We start from the raw sequence: 19,173 nt of genomic DNA on the forward strand, positions 1-19,173 counted from the left end.
TGCCAGGCTCCTCTGTCCATGGAATTCTCCAGGCAAGAATACCAGAGTGGGTTGCCATTCTCTTCTCCAAGGGATTTTTCCAACCCCGGTCTCCTGCATTGCAGGCAGATTCTTTATAGTGTGAGCCACCAGGGAAAACCAAAAGGATACCCTTACCTCAGGTGGGATCCACAGAATCCAGGGAGGTGCCTGAGAATGCATTCTCAGAGACTGACTGAATCCCACAAAGGACTCAGATGCCTGATCATCAGCCACCGAGGCTGACCCAGACTTCCTGTGTGCTGGGTGCTCCACCAGGCAAACATTCGTTCACCAAACATGAACTGAGCATCGCCAGATGCTGGCCGCTCAGCAGGAAGTTGGCGCTGTACAAGATGGGAAGTTTTCCTCACCGGGAGGAGAAGGGAGAAATAAGAATACCCATCAGGTCTTGGGGAGGAAACTGAGTCAGGCCATCCAGCTGGAGGAGAGAGTGTGGATTCATGGAGAAGATTCGAAGAGCAAGACTCGGCTTTGAAACTCCAAACGTAAGACCTTGGACTTTCCCTAGGAGGTAGGTGGCACCAAAGGCTTCTGAGCGTAGTGACAAAAAAAGAGTTTCATTAGAAAAATCTCCTGGGGGAAGCAAGGAAGAGAGCAGGGTCCAGAAGGCCCATGAGCAGGCCTAGGATGCTGGTGACGAAAGCTGAGTTGGGTGATAGGGAGGACTATGGGGAAGTGAAAAGAAGCGAGAACCAAAGGAAGCACCATCAAAGCTGGCTGGAGAGTGGGGGACAGGAAGAGGGAGGGAGCACTCAGAGGTGACTGCAATGTCTCCACTGCAGACCAGGAGTCTGGTTTCACTAGAGATCCCCAAATGGGGAAGTCTGGAGAGGGAGCCTGCGTCATGGACGAAGAGCTGGGCTCTGGAGTTGTGTTGTCATTGAAATGGTAAAGTCGACCAGCGTGGACGTGGAGATGAGGGTCTGGGTGAGGGAGCTAAGCATGACCTGGGACAGCAAGAAGAAGAGCATGCACAGGAATGCCAGGAGGTGCCTATGGTGAGGAAGAGGCTCTGGGTCAGGGTGTGTGCCTGTGCTCAGTCGCTCAGTTGTGTCTGACTCTGTGACCCCATGGACTGTAGCCCTCCAGTCCCCTCTGTCCGTGGGATTTCCCAGGCAGGAACACTGGAGTGGGTTGCCGTTTCCTTCTCCAGAGGATCTTCCTGATCCAGAGATTGAAACTGCATCTCCTGCACTGGCAGATGGATTCTTTACCACTGAGCCACCTGGGAAGCTCTCTAGGAAGGGGTGCTGGGCATCAAATGCTACAGAAACTGCAAAGAGATGCAAACTAGCAGAAAGCCACTGGAATCTGCCATTACAAGGCCACCAGTGACTTCAGAGGAAGACTTCCAGTAGAGAAGCCTGGGTGGAGGGAGGCAGGGCACCACTGTGGTCAGAAGGACTTTAGCCTCTGTGAGCCCTGCTGTAACATGGGTACCATGAGGGAAGGAGCAGGTCCGCTCTCTGCTCAGCCCATCAGAGCAGCTCCTATCAGTCTACACTTGGAGAGAAGTCTTTGTAAAACTCATAGGATGTCAGAATATAGAGCCCCTTGAGCCAAGAGGGAACAGGCTTAAGGAGATGAGCAGCTGAGTAGGGGACAGCTAGGACTAGAGATCTCAGCTCCTACTCCCATTCAGTAGGCTGAACATCACACCACAACCCCACTGTGTTCACTTAAGCACAACAACAGGCAAAGGAGAGCTCTGAGTTCTGGGTTTTCTCAAAATGAAACTCTCAAGATGTCAGTACAGAAGTGAATGTGAAATGCAAAGGCCCAATAAACGTTGGCTCAAAAACCCCAAGAACAAAAGACCATTAATTCCCCGCGTGACCTGGAGGTGGATCAGATTGGCGCTGAGAGTTTCTCTGGGACAGCCACAGAGGAAGGTGTCTCTGAAGTAGTCCATTTTATCAGACTGGTTCAGAAGGAGCCAAGAACAAGAGACTCTCCCCTGCCCCCCACCCAAAAAAAGTCCATTCTCAAGCACAGGAGATGGGCAAGCATTCCCACGTCCAGCTGTGGCTCCAGGGTCTTACCATGGCTCTGGTTTTCTAACCACCACCGAGCTCCTGCTCTAGGAGGATGGGCTGTGAAGACGGGCTGCAGGATTTATAAGGGAACTGCCCAGCTTTGGGATTTGTTTATTCAAGGCCACTGAATTTCTTAAATTCAAATTATGTTATCAGAACAACCAACTTTCCTACAGCCAGTAAGACACAGTCACCAAGGTTTGGAGAGTTAGAGATGCTTAGAAATGAAATGATGTGTCTCTATTCTCACAGCTTTTGTTTCTACATCTGGCACGTGTTTTCCTTGAATGGTTCTCCCAATGGGGAACTCACTACCACAAATCTGCCCATTCCATTGTTATTCTGCTCTGAACTTCTCTAAGATCTTCCCTGTGGTGAGCTGAGATCTATTTCCTCACAGTTCCCTTCATGGGTCCCTTTCCTCCTAGGAGAACGACCTCTACGGGGCAGGTCTTCACCTTTTCCAAAGAATTATGCTTAGTCCCGAAGTAGTGTTAGTCACTCAGTTGTGTCCAACTCTTTGTGACCCCATGGACTGCAGCCTGCCAGGCTCTTCTGTCCATGGGATTTTTCAGGCAAGAATATGGGTTGCCATTTCCTTCTCCAGAGGTTCTTCCTGACTCAGGGATTGATCCCATGTCTCCTGCATGGATATGACCTTTATGTCCTCTTCATATAGAAAAACAATTCTTCTGTAAACATGCGGTATTGTGCCATCACTACTTTGGTTACCTTTCTCTGGGTATGAGATGGTTTATCAGCATCCCCACTAAACACAGCACCTGGCCTTGCACCGCTCTCCAGATGGATGGAAGCATCTAAGAGTGGAAATGAGCCTTCCCTTAGCTGAAGGGCAGGAAAAGGAGAGACTCATGGGAATCAATGGAGAACTGTTGAAGGCTCAAGAATCAAAGATGACTCTGAGGTTCCAGCTTGGGAGCACTGAGGTGCTAGGTGTGTACCTGGGAGGACTAAGGAAGAGAGAAGAGGAGAGGAAGTCTTGGGAAATGGGAAACCAAGAATCCAGTAGTGGGAGACCTAAGACCAAGCTGTTCTTCCAACTTCCAAGACACAGATCATGCCCTGTGCTGCCAGCTGTCCCCAGAGTGCGGGAGAAGATTCTCATGCTCACTCACTCAGTCGTGTCCAACTCTGAGGCCCTGTGGACTGTAGCCCGCCAGGCTCCTCTGTCCATGGGATTATCCAGGCAAGAATACTGGAGTGGGTTGCCATTTCCTCCTCCAGGGGATCTTCCCAACCCAGGGATTGAACCCTCATCTGCCTTGACAAGCGGGTTCTTTATCACCGAGCCACCAGGGAAGCCCCAGGAGGAGATGAAATGCCTCCAAAATCACTTTGCATAACCAGCACATCGAAACATGACAACAGCAGCACAAAAGAGGAGAATATGGGCCGACCTTATCTGTGAGCACGGATGCAAGAATTCTCAAAGGTATCGCAGCAAATCAAACCTAGCACTGTTCTGAAAGAACAAAACTCCTTGACTAAGCAGAGTTTACTCCAGAAGGGCAAGCAGGGCTGAAGAGAAGGAAGTTACTGATATAACACATCACGCAAACCTACCTCAAGCTGAAAGAATACAAGGCTTTCCTAGTGGATGCTTCCAGTTGTAACTGACAAACCTAACTTCCATCCGTGCTTTAACAAATCCTTAGAAATGAGCAATTGAAGAAAACTTCCTTCACACGTGGCACCTGACTTCAAGGCATCAGCTCTAAAGAACTGCGACCACATCAGAGAAATAAAGGCCCACACTCACGCCAGTCCCTGAGAACAAGGGAGGCCGTGAGAATATCTGCAGCAAAAACATCGGCAATGGCTGCCTCTCTGCTTCCTGGATCGTTTCTATTCATGAGAATAGCCACCAACACGCACCTTCTCTGGTCTCATTTCTAGCCTTAAGTCTAGCTCCTTGGCTAGACTTAAGCGGGTAGGGGAACCAGAGCAGAGGGCTTCTTTTAAGGACACCACTAGCCAAAGTAAGGGCTTCCCTGGTGGCTCAGCAGTAAAGAACCTACCTGCCAATGCAGGGGACATGGGTTCGATCCCTGCATTGGAAAGATCTAGTCTAGTTATTCTTGCCTAGGAAATCCCACGGACGAAGGAGGCTGACGGGCTACAGTCCATGGGGTCACAGAGTTGGACACGACTTAGTGACTAAACAACAACTAGCTAAAGTAATGTTCTTCAATCATTTTGGAAATGGATTGAATTCAAGACTCGATAATAAACCCAGGAAGCGTGCGCATGGCTTGTGAGTGGTCCCCACGCCGAGCCCTGAGATCTCCCCAGGGAGAGATCCATCACTGTGACAACAGCTGACTCCTGCATGGAGCCACAGAAATCAGTGTATAGAAAGTTCTGTTTTCCAGATCAGAGGTTACTCACCTGGGTTCCCTGGTGGACAGCAGAGGTCTGAGAAGACCCAGAGGTTTTCTGTAAAACTTTGAAAGAGCACGCGTGTGCGTGCACATGTGTGCCTTTTGTGGGGAGATGGAGGGGATGATCTATGGCTTTATCAGCTTCTCAAAGAGGCCCATTATCGAGACTGAGTTCAAAAGTCTCCCATAAGAGCAGCAGGTGTAGATGTAATCTCACCCAGAAAATGCACTGAGGAGGAGGGTGGCCTCAGCCAGGCTGCATGGAAGTGGCTGTGGGAGATTTGCCTGATGAGAGTTAAAACCACCAAGTCACTCAGGAACAAACGCTCAGACCCAAAAGCCAGAGGTACGTCCACAGAGACCTTGGGGTCCTGGGAAGAAAACTTTGAAGGAAGAAGGATGTGGGTGCTGAGAGGATGACTTCTTGGGAAATACACAAAATCTGGGTTGTAAGGACAGCAACTCCGAGAGGGACGGAAGGAAAGGCCAACACGTGGCACGGTGGTTTTCTGTGGATGGAGGCTCCTTTCGCTATGGATGGCCAATGTGAGAGCAAATGCAAGGGACTCCTGCAAGGAGCCCCTCAGCAGCAAAGGAACATACTTGGTGATGATCAGTGCAAAGGAAAAAGGAGGCGCCCCCTAATAGCGTTTATGACCTTCATGTGACCTCGGAGGAGGGGGAGAGGCAAGGAGGGGGGATATGGTGCAGGGGATGGGTCTCTGGTTTATGCCAGAGTTACCTCATTGGTATTTGTAGGCAAGGAGGTCCCCACACCCCACAGAAATACTGAAAGGAATTCCTGAGAGGGTGCACCCAGAGAGGGCTTAGCACACGTCTGCTCAGTGTTGGGGATCATTTTTACTACCACTGGTATTTTCTTCTATTTTGTATCTCTCAATTCTCAACTCGAATGTGACTTCTTCAGGGAAGCCTCTCCTTAATCCTCAAACTATATGGGGTTCCCTTTACATACTCTCCCGGGACCTCATCGTTCTCATGATGGAACTCACACGATAGGTATCTAGTGTCCTGCCCACTAGACTAATTTCCACCAGGGGAGGGGGACTTCCCTGGTGGTCCAGTAGTTAAGAATCTGCCTTCCCATGTAGGGGATGTAGGTTTTATCCCTGGTTAAGGAGCTAAGATCCCATATTCCACAGGGTAACTAAGCCCAAGTGCCGCAACCAGAGAAAAGCCTGCAATGAAGACACAATGCAGCCAAAATGAAAAATTTCCAGGAATGTTATCTGTCTCCCTCACCGTCCTCAGAGCCCCAGCACATACCTGGCACACGGAAGGTGCTCCGTGCAGAGGTGCTGAGCCAAGGAATGGACTGTTGGAGATGAGGAAGGTGCTGTAGAAAGCATCTGTGCACGCTTCTAGGGAGATGGGGAAACTGACACTTTTGATGTAGGTGGACTCAACCCAGGGTCACAGGGCTGGGAATAGGGGAATCAGGCAGAAACACAGCCCCCCGACTCCACAGGAGGCAGAAGCTGCCTTCAGCCGTCACACCCCAGCCCTGCCTCCCCCACAAGGAAACCACACAGACTCATTTGCCTAGGTCAACAACAACAGCAGCAAGACTCTTGAGGACATGAAAATGAAAAGCACACCACTCCTTCCGGACCCCACCCTCGGCCCCCCACAACGCCCTGCGCTCGGCAGCCCCCTTGGCAGCCCCCACTATTGCTGTTCGTGGATTTCTAAGAAATCCTCGGGAGTTTGATGGTGACAGCTGAACAGCTGTGCTGAGCATCAGAAGGCCCTGGTGAGCCAGCCACCATGTCACTGGTCAGACTCTGCAGGACAGAGGGGCCAGTGCTCCGGGAGGAGCAGAAGGCATGGGGAGGACGGAAGGATGGCGTGGCCAGTGCTGTGGAGTGAGAAGGGGCTTAGGGAAGCCTTCAAGGATGATGAGGTTGGAGCTGGGCATCCAAGGATGAATTCATGGTCTGCCAGGTAGGCAGTGGACAGGAAGGACAATGTGGTGGGAAGGAGCAGCACGTGCAAAGGTACTGAGGTCTGCCCAAGCTTCAGGAGATGAAGAAGGCAGGGTGACCTAAGCTGGGTGGCGGAGGCCTTGCTGGGCATGCTAAAGGGTACCTTCCCCAGAGAGCCAGGGCAGCTCAGGAGGATTTACAGCTGGAAAATGACCTGTTCAGCTTTGTTGTCTTATATCCCCATGCCAACATGAGAGAAGCTGGATTGGGAGTTGGGGAAAGCTGGAGGCAGGCGTCTCCCACTAAGGACAAACCCTAAAGCTCAAAGCCATGCACCCCAAGTGCTAGATGTGGTAGACTCAAGAAGGACCCAATGTCTGCTTGGTGTCACTGGCCATCCACTTCTTCCCATTCATCGGCCCGATCCTCCAATCTCGTGCACTTTGCTACAGCTATACCTCACTTATCTGGAAGCTACTTGGCTGTTAACCCAACCATCCAGAACCTTCCAGTCACTAGCCTGGAAGCAAACAGAAAAGACCTGTAGACGGCCACATTCAGGCTCCCAAAGTCAGCCCCACAAGCCATGCCCTCCACACCCACAGGCACAGGCAGAATACCCCCCTTGGGCTGGGTCAACTCTGGTCATCCACCCAGCCCTGGCGCTTCCTAGCAGTATCATCCTGGTCCTTAGTTTCTTCCTGCATGAAATGTGGATAATAGTTGTAGCAACCTCAGTATGGCAGTGAAGATGAAAAGGAAATGGAGAAATACTTAGCCCACCGCCAAGGACCATGAAATGATAGCTAAAGGGGGAAAGGACAATAAGAAAGATGACAAAAATTTTGTCCTGAGCAGACCCAAGGTATGCACAAAATGACAGGTAGAACCGTTTACTATTTTCAAGAAATTATTAAATCACACACCATGTGCTAGATTTATAAAGGTAAGCAACACATTTTATAAGGATTTCTTTTAAAAACTGGATACCATGAGAAGTTTTGGTGTTTAAAAGGTAGAGCTGGTGGAAAAAGTGATACGTGCAATTTCACTGATGAGAATGATGTAGTTCTGTGCGTACCCCTGTACATCAAAAGCACCGCCCATATTTGTAAAATACACATCATATTTAACAGAGTCGAAAAAGATGCCATCAATTGTAAGATGTACCATTATTTTGGGCTTCCTTAGTCACTCAGTGGTAAAGAATCCTCCTGAAATGCAGGAGATATGGGTTTGATCCCTGGGTCATGAAGATCCCCTGGACAAGGGAATGACAACCCACTCCAATATTCTTGCCTGGGAAAATCCTATGGACAGAGGAGCCCAGCGGGCTACAAGAGGTGGACAATGACTTCGCGACTACACCACCATTATTTTGTGTGCCAGTAAGAAAGAAAGAAATATTGCTGCCTATTATAATGATAAGATGCCATGGATGGTAAGATGATTTCAGAGTTGTGAAAATGTGTACATCTTCACATCAATGGAATACTCTAATAAGTAATATATGTTTGCTGTGCTGTCTCAGCTTGCCTCTGGGCAGAAGTCAGACACAGTCTTTCCTTTGTCCACCCCCCACCCCATCTATGCCAGAACCTCAAACCTCTTCCTTGAGCTGATGACAATCACTCCATCTTGCCCCTCTAGATACTTCCTCGCTTAAAAAGCTGATCCAGGCTTTCAGTCCACCCACGGCTGAGGCAAACAAGTCTTCTAGTTCACAGAGGTGCCACAGAAATCTGGCCAGCTCAGTCCTTTGGGGGTGAGGCTCTCTGAACAAAGACCAAGTCAGTGCTCTTTGAGTGTTCCTCTGAACCCAAGCTGGAGCCTCTAATGCTGGGCTGCCCAGGCAAAGGCGACTGCCTCTCCTTTTTCCGCATCTCTGCTGGAAGGCTGGTGATCAATGACTAACCTGGGGCCATGGAGCAGCCTCCAACAGCCAGCCTCCTCCTCCACATTATGACCCCTGCAATAACCCCAAACACACTGGTCACCCGGTTAGCTTCTGCTTGATTCTTCTTGAAAGAAAAAAAGGGTGGGGCTTATTCTGGGGAAAGACAGGCAAAGAGACAGAGGTCTTTCTCTGTCCACTACAGCTTGTAAAGAGAAGACAGTTCATTATCCCTCACCTAAGAGATTGGCAAGGGTCTTAAAACCCTGATGAGGGGCCTTCCCTGGTGGTCCAGAGGTTAAGAATTCCCCCTCTCAATGCAGGGGATGTTCATTCAATCCCCGGTCAGGGAACTAAGATCCCACAGGTCCCCGGGCAACGGAGCTGCCCCACAACTAGAGAACAGGAGTCCATGCAGCAACAAAGAGCCCTCGAAAACAAAATTTAAAAACAACAAACAAAAAAACCATGAGGCTTGGCACACAAAGACTCTGCGCTGTCCCCAGAATAACCATCCTGGCTAGTTATTCTCCAAGAAGCAGGGGAGGGTCTTCTGAGCAGGAAGAGAGAGTAGACCATTCAAAACTGTCTTCCTGGAGCCACACCGCAGTGTCCCCACTGAGGAAGCAGGTAAGCCCGAGACACCCACTCCCTTGTTCTGCAAACACCCAGGGCAGCTCCCTGCGCAGTCGCCCTGCTCACACTTTTCTCATTTGATTTGCTCCCTGAGGTTGCATGTTAGGGCCCATTTTGCAGATGGGAAAGCATGCTGGGAGAGGACAGTGTGATGCTCATGAGGCTCAGGGTCACACAGCTGGAACCCCGGCCTCCTTTCCACAGCATCCAGAGTTCCCAAGGAATGGCATCACTTAACAGATCTTAGACAAATTTTAGAAAAATACAGATTCCAGACCCCACCCTTGGAAAGCTGTCCTATAGGGGGTGCCTGGAGAAAGTGTGTTTTAACAAGTTCTGGGAACCAGTGCCCTTCTGGGCAGTCCCGGGCCAGGAGGAGGGAAGGTGTGGAGGAGAAGGCAGAGTGACCACTGCAGGGACGGAAAGATGGACCCAGACGCACATAGACCTGGCCCAGTTCCGGCCCTCATTTCGCCCAAACCCACTCCTCCTCTCTGCAAGAGGCTTGTAACTTACTTGATACCACATCCTGCTGCTTTCATCTCGCCTTCCTTTTCCTTCTGAATAATCTCCTTCCTCCTACTGACCTAAAGAACTTTATTTACCCGAGGCCTGGGATGGGCCAGCGCGCACGCGCACGCGCACACCCATCCACACGCGCACACAGAGTCACGCAGGGATACCGAGGGGTGTAAACACGGATAAGCTGACAATGCCAAGAGTGAGCTTCTGGAGAAAAGCAGCCACTGTCTGGGGGCCCACGCTCGCTGGAGGTCCTGGTGGCTAAGGACCCCGCAAGGCTCCCAGAGAAAGAGAGTGCTCCCAGATGGGAGAGCAAACTCCTTGACCCGAAGACACTGGGCAGCCTCGAAAGAGGCAGTAGGAGGCTGCGGTCACAGTCGGACCGCACAGACGCCTCCAGCAGTGGCCACTTAGGTAAGGATGGACAGTCGCCGGCATACCCTTCTGTCTGTGAGATTACTGGGCACGCGTATGTGCGGGTCGTGTCCCCGGCAGTGGGCCCTATTCTCAGAGGCAGAAGACGGCAGGATCTGTCCAGCGCCCTGGCTGCAGCCTCTGCTCTCAGGGCGCACCTGTCTCCAAGTGTCCGCGGGCAGCTCTGGCTCTGCCTCAAGCCCCTACGCGTGCACTCCGCGTCCCCGCGCCCCGGCCACACACCTGCAGTCCCCGCTGGGCGCCGAGTCCCTCTCCAGAGGCGACTCCCTGCGACTCCGGGTACCGTCGCGACCACCGCGCCGGAGCTGGGGACCCGCGCGGCGAGTCCCAGCATCGATGGGGCTCCGCTCCGACGGCGGACTGGGGGCGGGGCCATGCCGGGGCGGGGCGGGGCAGACAGCCCAGCTGGACTCTCGCGCCACCTGGTGGCCGGGCGGCGTCGGCCTGGCGCCAGCCTGACCCCAAGCGTCTTCGGATTCCCGAGCCCGTCGCGTGTATGAGGACGCCCAGCTCTGAGCTCCTCTGCCATCGGAAGGAACAGGTCCTGGCTGTGGGCTGGCCAAGGCCGGAGGGCCGCCAGTGCCGGCGTCCCTCCCCCTACACCGCCCCTAGGAATAAGGTGAGGCTGGACCAGGGGGAGCGGAAGCGCGGCTCGGCAGGGCTGGATGGGTGGGCGGAGCGGGCGAGGGGCCTGGGGTGGGGGCTTCGGGGAAGGAGGAGAAAGGGGAAGCTCCGACGAGTTGCTTCCTTCTCGCTCTGCGCCCCAGCGCCCCACTTCCTCCTCCTACTTCTATTTTCTACGAGTGCTCTTAACCTTTAAAATGCCTGCACCCCTGCTGTGCACACGGGCCCCGCGACCCTCGCCCTTCGTCCTAGGGCAGAAATCTTTCCAGAAATACCAGCCCATCCAGACTTTCGGCCCGTCTGCCCCAGCCTCTGGTCTGACTTCCTCACCTTCCATCAACAGTGGCTGTGACTGCAGCCATTTCTCCTGAAGGCGGGGAGGGGTCGTCTCCAGGGTCCAGGCCCTCTTCTGGCGCCCTCCCCCGCCCGTTCTCCCCACAGGCCACGCGGGCAGATGTGTTTTTTTACCCGGAGCTGGAAGAACTCTTAGGGATCCCGGAAATCACTGCTTTTCCCCATGCCTCCGTTTCCTCGTTACAAATTAGGAATGAGAAGGTTGGCTGCTGTGTTGTGCTAGCAGCTCTGGCCAGGAAAGAATAGCAGTTTATTTCAGAGGTCACAAAGGGCGAGGCTGGAATTTCCATTTTCACTCTTGAATGGGACTTGTGTCACAATATCTGTTAGAGGCATTCGAAATCGGCCGCAAGATCAGCCGTTAGTGTTGTCAGAAGCCACAGCCCTACCTGAGGCTTTGAGAGATGGGACTGCCAATGATTTTTCTTCTCCTGACTCACTCAATACCAAGAAAAAGCAACTTCCCCAAAAACACAGAAACAGAAAGTACTCGTGAATGAGCACAGAGAACTGGTCCCAGCCTCTGTGAGAGATGGGAAGGCTCTCAGAACCATCCGGCACTTCTACTCTTGCATGGACCACCCAGAGCACCCCCCCACCACCACCATTTTACAAACAAGGAACCAGAGCCACAAAGTCTGTGAGAAGACATCCTGGAGGTCTTTCATCTTGAGAAGGGTAAACAAGGACTCTGATCTCCCCAGTCCTTACTTTTTCCACCACAAAATTTAACAAAAAAGGGGGAAGAGGGAGGCAGCCCAGAGGTGGCGAAGTTGGGAGGAAGGGGTGGAAGGGCTCTGGAAGTGGGAAGTTAGTAGCAAGAATGACACAGCATGAGCAGGGTTGACATGGTGGATCCTGAGAGCGCTTTGAAAGCTACAGGAGAAGTTATGGGATCCTTGACTTTTTCCATATCCTTGATGTCCCTGAAACTGGAGGTGGAGGAAAGCTGAAACGGAATTGCCCACTAGGGTTCACTATCAGGGAGCTGGGCATCTCATGAAGCCCACTTGGTCCCATCCCACATCAGGGGGACTTCTGTAGTGGTCCAGTGGTTACAACTCCTCACACCCAATACAGAGTGCCTGGGTTGGATCCCTGGTCAGGGAACTATATCCTGCATTCCACAACTAAGAATTCTCATGTCACAGCTAAGACCAGGTACAGTCAAATAAATTGAAAAAAGAAGTGGATCCAGCTTGCCTGTTAACCATCCCCACTCTCCCCCTCAGCTCTGACTGTGTCTCCCCATCCCAGGAGGGCAGAACAACCAGGAGATCTGATCAGCACTTGAGAGCTATTGGCCAGGACTTCAAACTACAGCCACGCAGGACTAGAGCAGGGTCAAGAGCTAAACAGCTCAGATTCAAGGACAAAACTAGCGAGATGGTGTTGGTTTGCTAGGTAGAGTATGACATTTCATGATAGCATTGTGGGTGCTCTGTGCCTCCTGAAATAAGCCCAATGGACATGTCAGACCCCACCCCCTCCTTTTTCTTTCCCCTACACATCTTCTTCATATTCTTCTTACTAGTTTCTTAGCTGATGTCATCTCACATTGTATCTTTTCAACAGGCACAGTTTGTGTATTGAGCATTATAGGAATATTCTTCACTTCCCCTGAGAATTATGTGTGCTTCCATTTCTCCTGAAGCTCATATTCCTCTTGGTCTCTTTTGTTTTTTTTTTTTTGCATTTGCTAGGGACGTGATTACACACTTTCACCTAATTCCATTATAAGAAAAATAACTATACAAATATAAAGTCTGGCAACTGATCCTCAACCTTGATGTCTGGGAACAATATGGTATGGAGACAACAGGATGTGAAAAAGATGTAAATGAGGAATCCTCTACAGTAGCCCCCTCACCCGGGAGGCAACTTTAGCTCACTGTCACCCTGTGAGAATATAGGACTCACAAGGTCAGATTTTATCATTTGTAAAGAGAAACCAAAAATTGGAGCTCTTAGTCCAAAATCTCCTGATTTTTAAACGCTGGAAACATTCAATACAGTATTTTACCCCCCCAACCCCCTGCAAGCCAAACCAGACGTGACCTGCCAACTTTCAGTTTGTGACATCTGTTCTATATTATACAGGTGGGAGCTGCACCATGAGACCTCAGTTATTCCTGTTAATGTGAGCTAATTTGTTCCCACTGACTCAAGAGATACAGTTTACGCAAGGGGCTGGGGGAGGGGGTGTGAATGTTAAGAGTTTATTAATATTGTTCATCATATGAATAGGACACAGGAGAAAAACCACATAATTATCCTAATAAGATGAACCCTGATGAAAACTCTTAGTGACTGGGAATAAAAAGACTTTGTCAAGATGATAAATGTATTTATTTCAATGCAACAGACAATGTGATACCTCAGTGATGACCTGGAATGGATAATATAATCCTTGATAACAAAGACAACGCTATGAAAACAAGGAGCAAAACAAGGATGTCACACTGTGAAGAGTGTGAAATTCAAGGAAAAACAATGAGAAGAAAAATAATGAGATGTGAATTTGGGAAGGAAGAGACAGGCTTATTATTTGCAAAAGATATGACTGTCTAGCTAAGCACACATGTCTAATGGATTGGGGAATATTTAGAATTTATGTGCAAGCATAGTAAAGTAGCTGGACACAAAAATAAACACATGACTTTCAATAGTTTTCTATACAGAGCAGTGACGAAATAGAAAAGAGAGTTCATTCCTCCTAGCAACAAAAAAAAAGCCTAAGAAAAGGAAATTCAAGGGACCCAGAATAGCTAAAACTACTGTGAAAAAGAAGAACAAAGTTGGAGGATTCAAGCTCCCTGATTTCAAAACTTCCCACAGAGCTATAGATAGATTTATAGATCAATGGAATAAAGTTGAGAATCCAGAAATAAACTCTCATTTACAATCAGTTGATTCTTGTTAATATAGTGATGAGTATCCCTGCCTGTTACACAGGAGACTAGGATTTGATTCCCCAATGGTGAGGCAACACCCTCCTTGGGGCCTCAGTGGTAATGCAGGGGACATGGTTTCGATCCTTCTGTCAGAAGATCCCCCAGAGAAGGAAATGGCAACCTAATCCAATATTCTTGCCTGGGAAATCCCACGGACAGAGGAACCTGGCTGGCTACAGTCCATGGGGTCGCAGGTGTGACTTAGCAGCTGAGCACACGTGCATCCCCTCTTTTTGATGAGGATGCTAAAACAATTCAAAGAGGGAAAGAATTATTTTCAGAAATGATGCTAAGACAATTGGATATCCATATCCCAAAAAAAGGAAAGAAACTGAATCCCTACTTCCCATTACACATGAAGATTAACTCAAACAGGAATCGAAAACCTAAATATAAGAGTTAAAGCTATAAAACTCTTAGGAGAAAATATAGGTGTAAATCTTCGTGACCTTGGACCTGGCAATGGTTTTTAACATCTAACATCAAAAGGGCAAACAACCAAAGGAAAAAACAGATAAGGCAAACATCATCAAAATTTAAAACTTTAGTGCTTCAAGGACCCCATCAAGAAATAAAAGACAACCCACAGAATGGGAGAAAATTTTTGCAAATCATATAAATATGATAGAGACTTTAGAATATATAAAGACTTACTATAAATGAATAATAAAGCCAGTTGAAAGATGGGCAAAAGATATGATCAGGTATTTCTTCAAACATCTATAAATGACTGACAAGCATACAAAAAAATGCTCAACATCATTAGTTATCAGAGAAAGGCAAATCAAAACCACAGTAGAAACACCACACCCATTGAATAAAAAGATTATAACAAGTGTCAACAGGAATATGGAGAATTTGGAGACCTTGTACGTACATGATTGGATCTGAGAGTTGGACCATAAAGAAGGCTGAGTGCCAAAGAATTGATGCTTTCGAACTGTGGTGTTAGAGAAGACATTTGAGATTCCCTTGGACAGCAAGGAGATCAAACCAGTCAATCCTAAAGGAAATCAATCCTGAATATGTATTGGAAGGACTGATGTTGAAGCTGAAGCTCCAATACTTTGGCCACCTGATATGAAGAGCTGACTCACTGGAAAAGACTCTGATGCTGGGAAAGATTGAAAGTAAGAGGAGAAAGGGACGACCCAGGATGAGATGGTTGGATGGCATCACCAACTCAATGGACAGGAGTTTGATCAAACTCTGGGAGATGGTGAAGGACAGGGAAACCTGGTGTGCTGCAGTCCATGGGGTCACAAAGAGTCGGACGCACGACAGAGGGACTGACAAAAACATACATACATACACTGCTGATGGGAATGTAAAATGGTGCTGATGCTTTGGAAAACAGTTTGTCAATTCCTTAAAAGGTAAATAGAGTTACCATGTGTGCTCTCTGTGCTAAGTTGCTTCAGTTGTGTCCAACCTTTTGCAACTCTATGGACTGTAGCCTGCCAGGCTTCTTTGTCCAAGTTACCATATGATCCAACAGTTCTACTCTTGGGTGTATACCAAAGAGGAGTTAAAACATGTGCACACAAAAACTACATACAAATATCTATAACAGCATTATTTATTAGCCAAGAGGTAGAAACAACACAAATGTCTTATCAACTGATGAATGGATAAATAACATGTTGTATATTCACACCATGTAATATTATTTGACCATAAAGAGAAATGAGGGACTGACATGTTACAGGATGAATGAACCTTGAAAACATTGTCCTAGGTGGAAGAAACTAGTTACAAAGTCTGTAACATACTGTATAATTCCTTTTATGTAAAATGTTCAGAATAAGCAAATCCATACAGACAAAGCAAATTGGTGGTTGCCTAGCACTGGGATATTGGAGGAAAATGGGGAGTGGATGCTAATGGGCGTGGGATTTCTCTGTTGTGGTGGGGGAAAAAATGTTTAAAAATTGACTGCAGGGAGTTCCCTGGTGGTCCAGTGGCTAAGACTCCACAGTCTGAATGTGGGAGGCCCGAGGTTCAATCCCTGGTCAGGGAACTAGATCCCACATGCTGCAACTAAGACCTGGCACAGCCTAAATAAATAAATAAATATCTTTTAAATTCTAAAAAAAATTGACTTCAATGGTGATTGTACTAAAAGCCATTCACTTTAAAATGGTGAATGTGAACCATGTCTCAATAAAGTAGTTATTTTTTATTTTTTGATCATCTCTGTTTTTTTAAACTTTGTATTTTGTATTGAGGTATAGCCAATTAACAATGTTGTGATACTTTCAAGTGAACAAAAGCTGTTTTTTTTTTTTAAATTTTAAAATCTTTAATTCTTACATGCGTTCCCAAACATGAACCCCCTCCCACCTCCCTCCCTACAACAACTCTCTGGGTCATCCCCATGCACCAGCCCCAAGCTTGCTGCACCCTATGTCAGACATGGACTGGCGATTCAATTCTTACATGATAGTTTACATGTTAGAATTCCCATTCTCCCAAATCATCCCACCCTCTCCCTCTCCCTCTGAGTCCAAAAGTCCGTTATACACATCTGTGTCTTTTTTCCTGTCTTGCATACAGGGTCGTCATTGTCATCTTCCTAAATTCCATATATATGTGTTAGTATACTGTATTGGTGTTTTTCTTTCTGGCTTACTTCACTCTGTATAATTGGCTCCAGTTTCATCCATCTCATCAGAACTGATTCAAATGAATTCTTTTTAACAGCTGAGTAATACTCCATTGTGTATATGTACCACAGCTTTCTTATCCATTCATCTGCAAAGCTGTTATTTTTTAAATGATAAACTTTATTATGGGATATAAAGGAAGCCTTGATTAATAGGAAAACATTTATGTTCTGGGATTGAAAAATGATATTATAAAAAATATTCATTCTTACCAGTGGAGTATGTAAATGTGATATAGTTTCAATCAAAAGCCAAAGGAAGCTTCTGGTGGGAAGAGGAAAAGGAGATTGACAAAATGACTTCACATTTCATCATGAAAAATAATTGTGCGAGAATAGACAAGAAACTCCCTCAAAAGTTTAGCCATTAAAAAAAAGTTTAGTCATGAGGTAGAAGTTTCCATCTGACATATGAAAATGTTCCATGTACCACAGATTGAAAACATTACATTTCTGGGACTTTGTCTCATAAAAATTATTTTTTTAATTTGAATTTTATTGGATATAGTTGATTTATAATGTTAGTTTCAGGTGTACAGCAAAGTGATTCAGTTAGACATATTCATATATCCATTCTTTTTCAGATTCTTTTCTCATATAGGTTGTCACAAAATATTGATTAGAGTTTTCACAAAAATTCTTGTCTAGTATATGAGAGAGAGAAAGTATACATACATACATAGTCTTCCAGATAAAAATGGCAGATGGTACTGATAAAGGAAGTAGTCCCTTTCTTTTTAATAATGCAGAAATATTGGATAAAATATAACAGCAAACAATGTAAATACAAAGCCAGACTGAAAACCAATAAAATGAAATCTCCCAGACTGATAAACAGGCAAACACACACACACACACACACACACACACACACACACACACACTACAAAAAACAAAAACAGCAAGAAAGAGGAAAAAAGAAACAGAAAAAATGAGACAAACAGAAACCAAGCTAAAATGGTACAAACAAGCCAAAAGATACCAACAATCATAACGAATGCAAGTAAAAACAATGTGGCCACTAATAGAGACGATTGGATTGGAGAAAATGAAATCCAGTTGCTTGCAGCTTATAAAAAGATCAGTGAGGCTAAGTTGATCAGTCAGAAACAAACACAAGTATCTGAAGGAACTTACTATATGATAAAGAAGATGGGCTCAATCATCCAACAAGTAGGCTAGGACAGCCATTAGGAGACAAAAGACAAGTGTGGTTTCTACGTCAAATCTCATATCCCACCCCTACTTCTGACTAATTTTAGATCCATACGTCCAAGTGAAAATAAGGGAAGTGCAGAAGCAAAAAAGGAAATGTGTATATAACATTGGAATTGTAGCTGGCCTTTTAAATTGTGAGGCCAAAATCAGAAATTATGAAGGAAAAGGCTCATTTGTGTATAGAAAAGTAAAATAACTTCTGTCCGTGAAAAATCACATAAACATTAAATGAGAAGGGAAATGGTATGTGAAGGCAAAATGTTTGCAATGAGTATTAAGCATGCCATCCTTAATGTAAAATATATTTTTTTACGTAAAAAAATACATATCCCAAATAAAAGTGGTCTTAGCAGATTAGACAGTTCACCAAAGATATACAAGTAGCCATAAGCATGTGAGAAATGTTTATAAGGAAAAAATGTAAATTTAAACAGTGAGATATAAACGTCCATCTGACAGCCAGGCAAAGATAAGAGAAATTATATTACCCAGAATTTTCAAACATTTGGAGACCCCAAATTCTCATAAACTCTGACTGTAAGTATATGTTTGGTATTGTGTATGGAAACATATGGGTTTCCCTGGTGTTTCAGACATTAAAGTATCTGCCAGCAGTGCAGATCCAGGTTCATTCCCTGGGTCAGGAAGATCCCCTGGAGAAGGGAATGGCTACCTACTCCAGTATTCTTGCCTGGAAAATTCCATAAACAGAGGAGCCTGGTGGGCTACAGTTCATGAGGTTGTCAAAGTACATGTACTCTAAAGAGTATGCAGTAATTCTGAATTAATTCAGTAATTAAATATGCCCAAGAATAATAGTCATCAGTTTGCTTATAAGTATAAGCAGTGATAAATTATAAGCAAAACTAGTGTTTAAAAATAGAGAATTTATTTTCAAATATGGTTAATTTTACAATAGTAAAATATTGTGAGCAATTAAATAATATTTCAAGGACACTTTCACGAAATATTTTTATATAATGCTATTAAAAGTTGAATAATTTCAAAAATAGTGCATAACCTTTTGAGCTAGAGATTACATTTCTGGGAACCAGGCTTACAAAAATTTTTGTATATGAGAGAAAAAGAGAGGGAAAGTGTATGTGTGTACATACATACAAATGGCAGACAGTACTGATAAAGGAAATTGTTCCTCCCTTTTTTAATAATGCAGAAATACTGGATAAAGTCTAACAGCAAACAATTTAAATACAAAGCCAGACTAAAAACCAATGAAGTGAAATCTCCCAACAAGCATGTAAAAAATAAAACTGACACACACTACAAAAAACAAACAAGAAACAGCAAGAAAGGGGGACAAAAACAGCAAAAGTGAGACAAATAGAAACCAAGATAAAGTGATAGAAACAAGCCAAAAGATACCAATAATCATAATGAAGGTAAGTGAAATAATGTGATTATTAATAGAGATTGTTGGATTAGAG

At 46.3% G+C, this 19,173-nt stretch overlaps 1 protein-coding gene across 11 annotated transcripts in view; it reads right to left on the reverse strand.

The window, feature by feature from the left end:
- PIK3R5 (phosphoinositide-3-kinase regulatory subunit 5) overlaps positions 1 to 11,086 on the reverse strand; it is a 74,698-nt gene extending 63,612 nt beyond the window's left edge. For 5 of the 11 annotated variants that reach the window (XM_027974901.2, XM_027974899.2, XM_042255652.1 and 2 more), the window contains exon 1: positions 10,136 to 10,267. The gene's annotated coding sequence lies outside the window, so the exon portion shown is untranslated. Of the gene's footprint in view, positions 1 to 9,472; positions 9,523 to 10,135; positions 10,268 to 10,867 lie in introns of those variants that run through there. The other 6 variants (XM_042255656.2, XM_042255653.2, XM_060395420.1 and 3 more) reach the window with 3 other exon arrangements.
- Between the last annotated feature and the right edge of the window lie 8,087 nt (positions 11,087 to 19,173).

This window comes from Ovis aries, chromosome 11 (assembly GCF_016772045.2).
Source record: "Ovis aries strain OAR_USU_Benz2616 breed Rambouillet chromosome 11, ARS-UI_Ramb_v3.0, whole genome shotgun sequence".
Taxonomy (NCBI): Eukaryota; Metazoa; Chordata; class Mammalia; order Artiodactyla; family Bovidae; genus Ovis; species Ovis aries.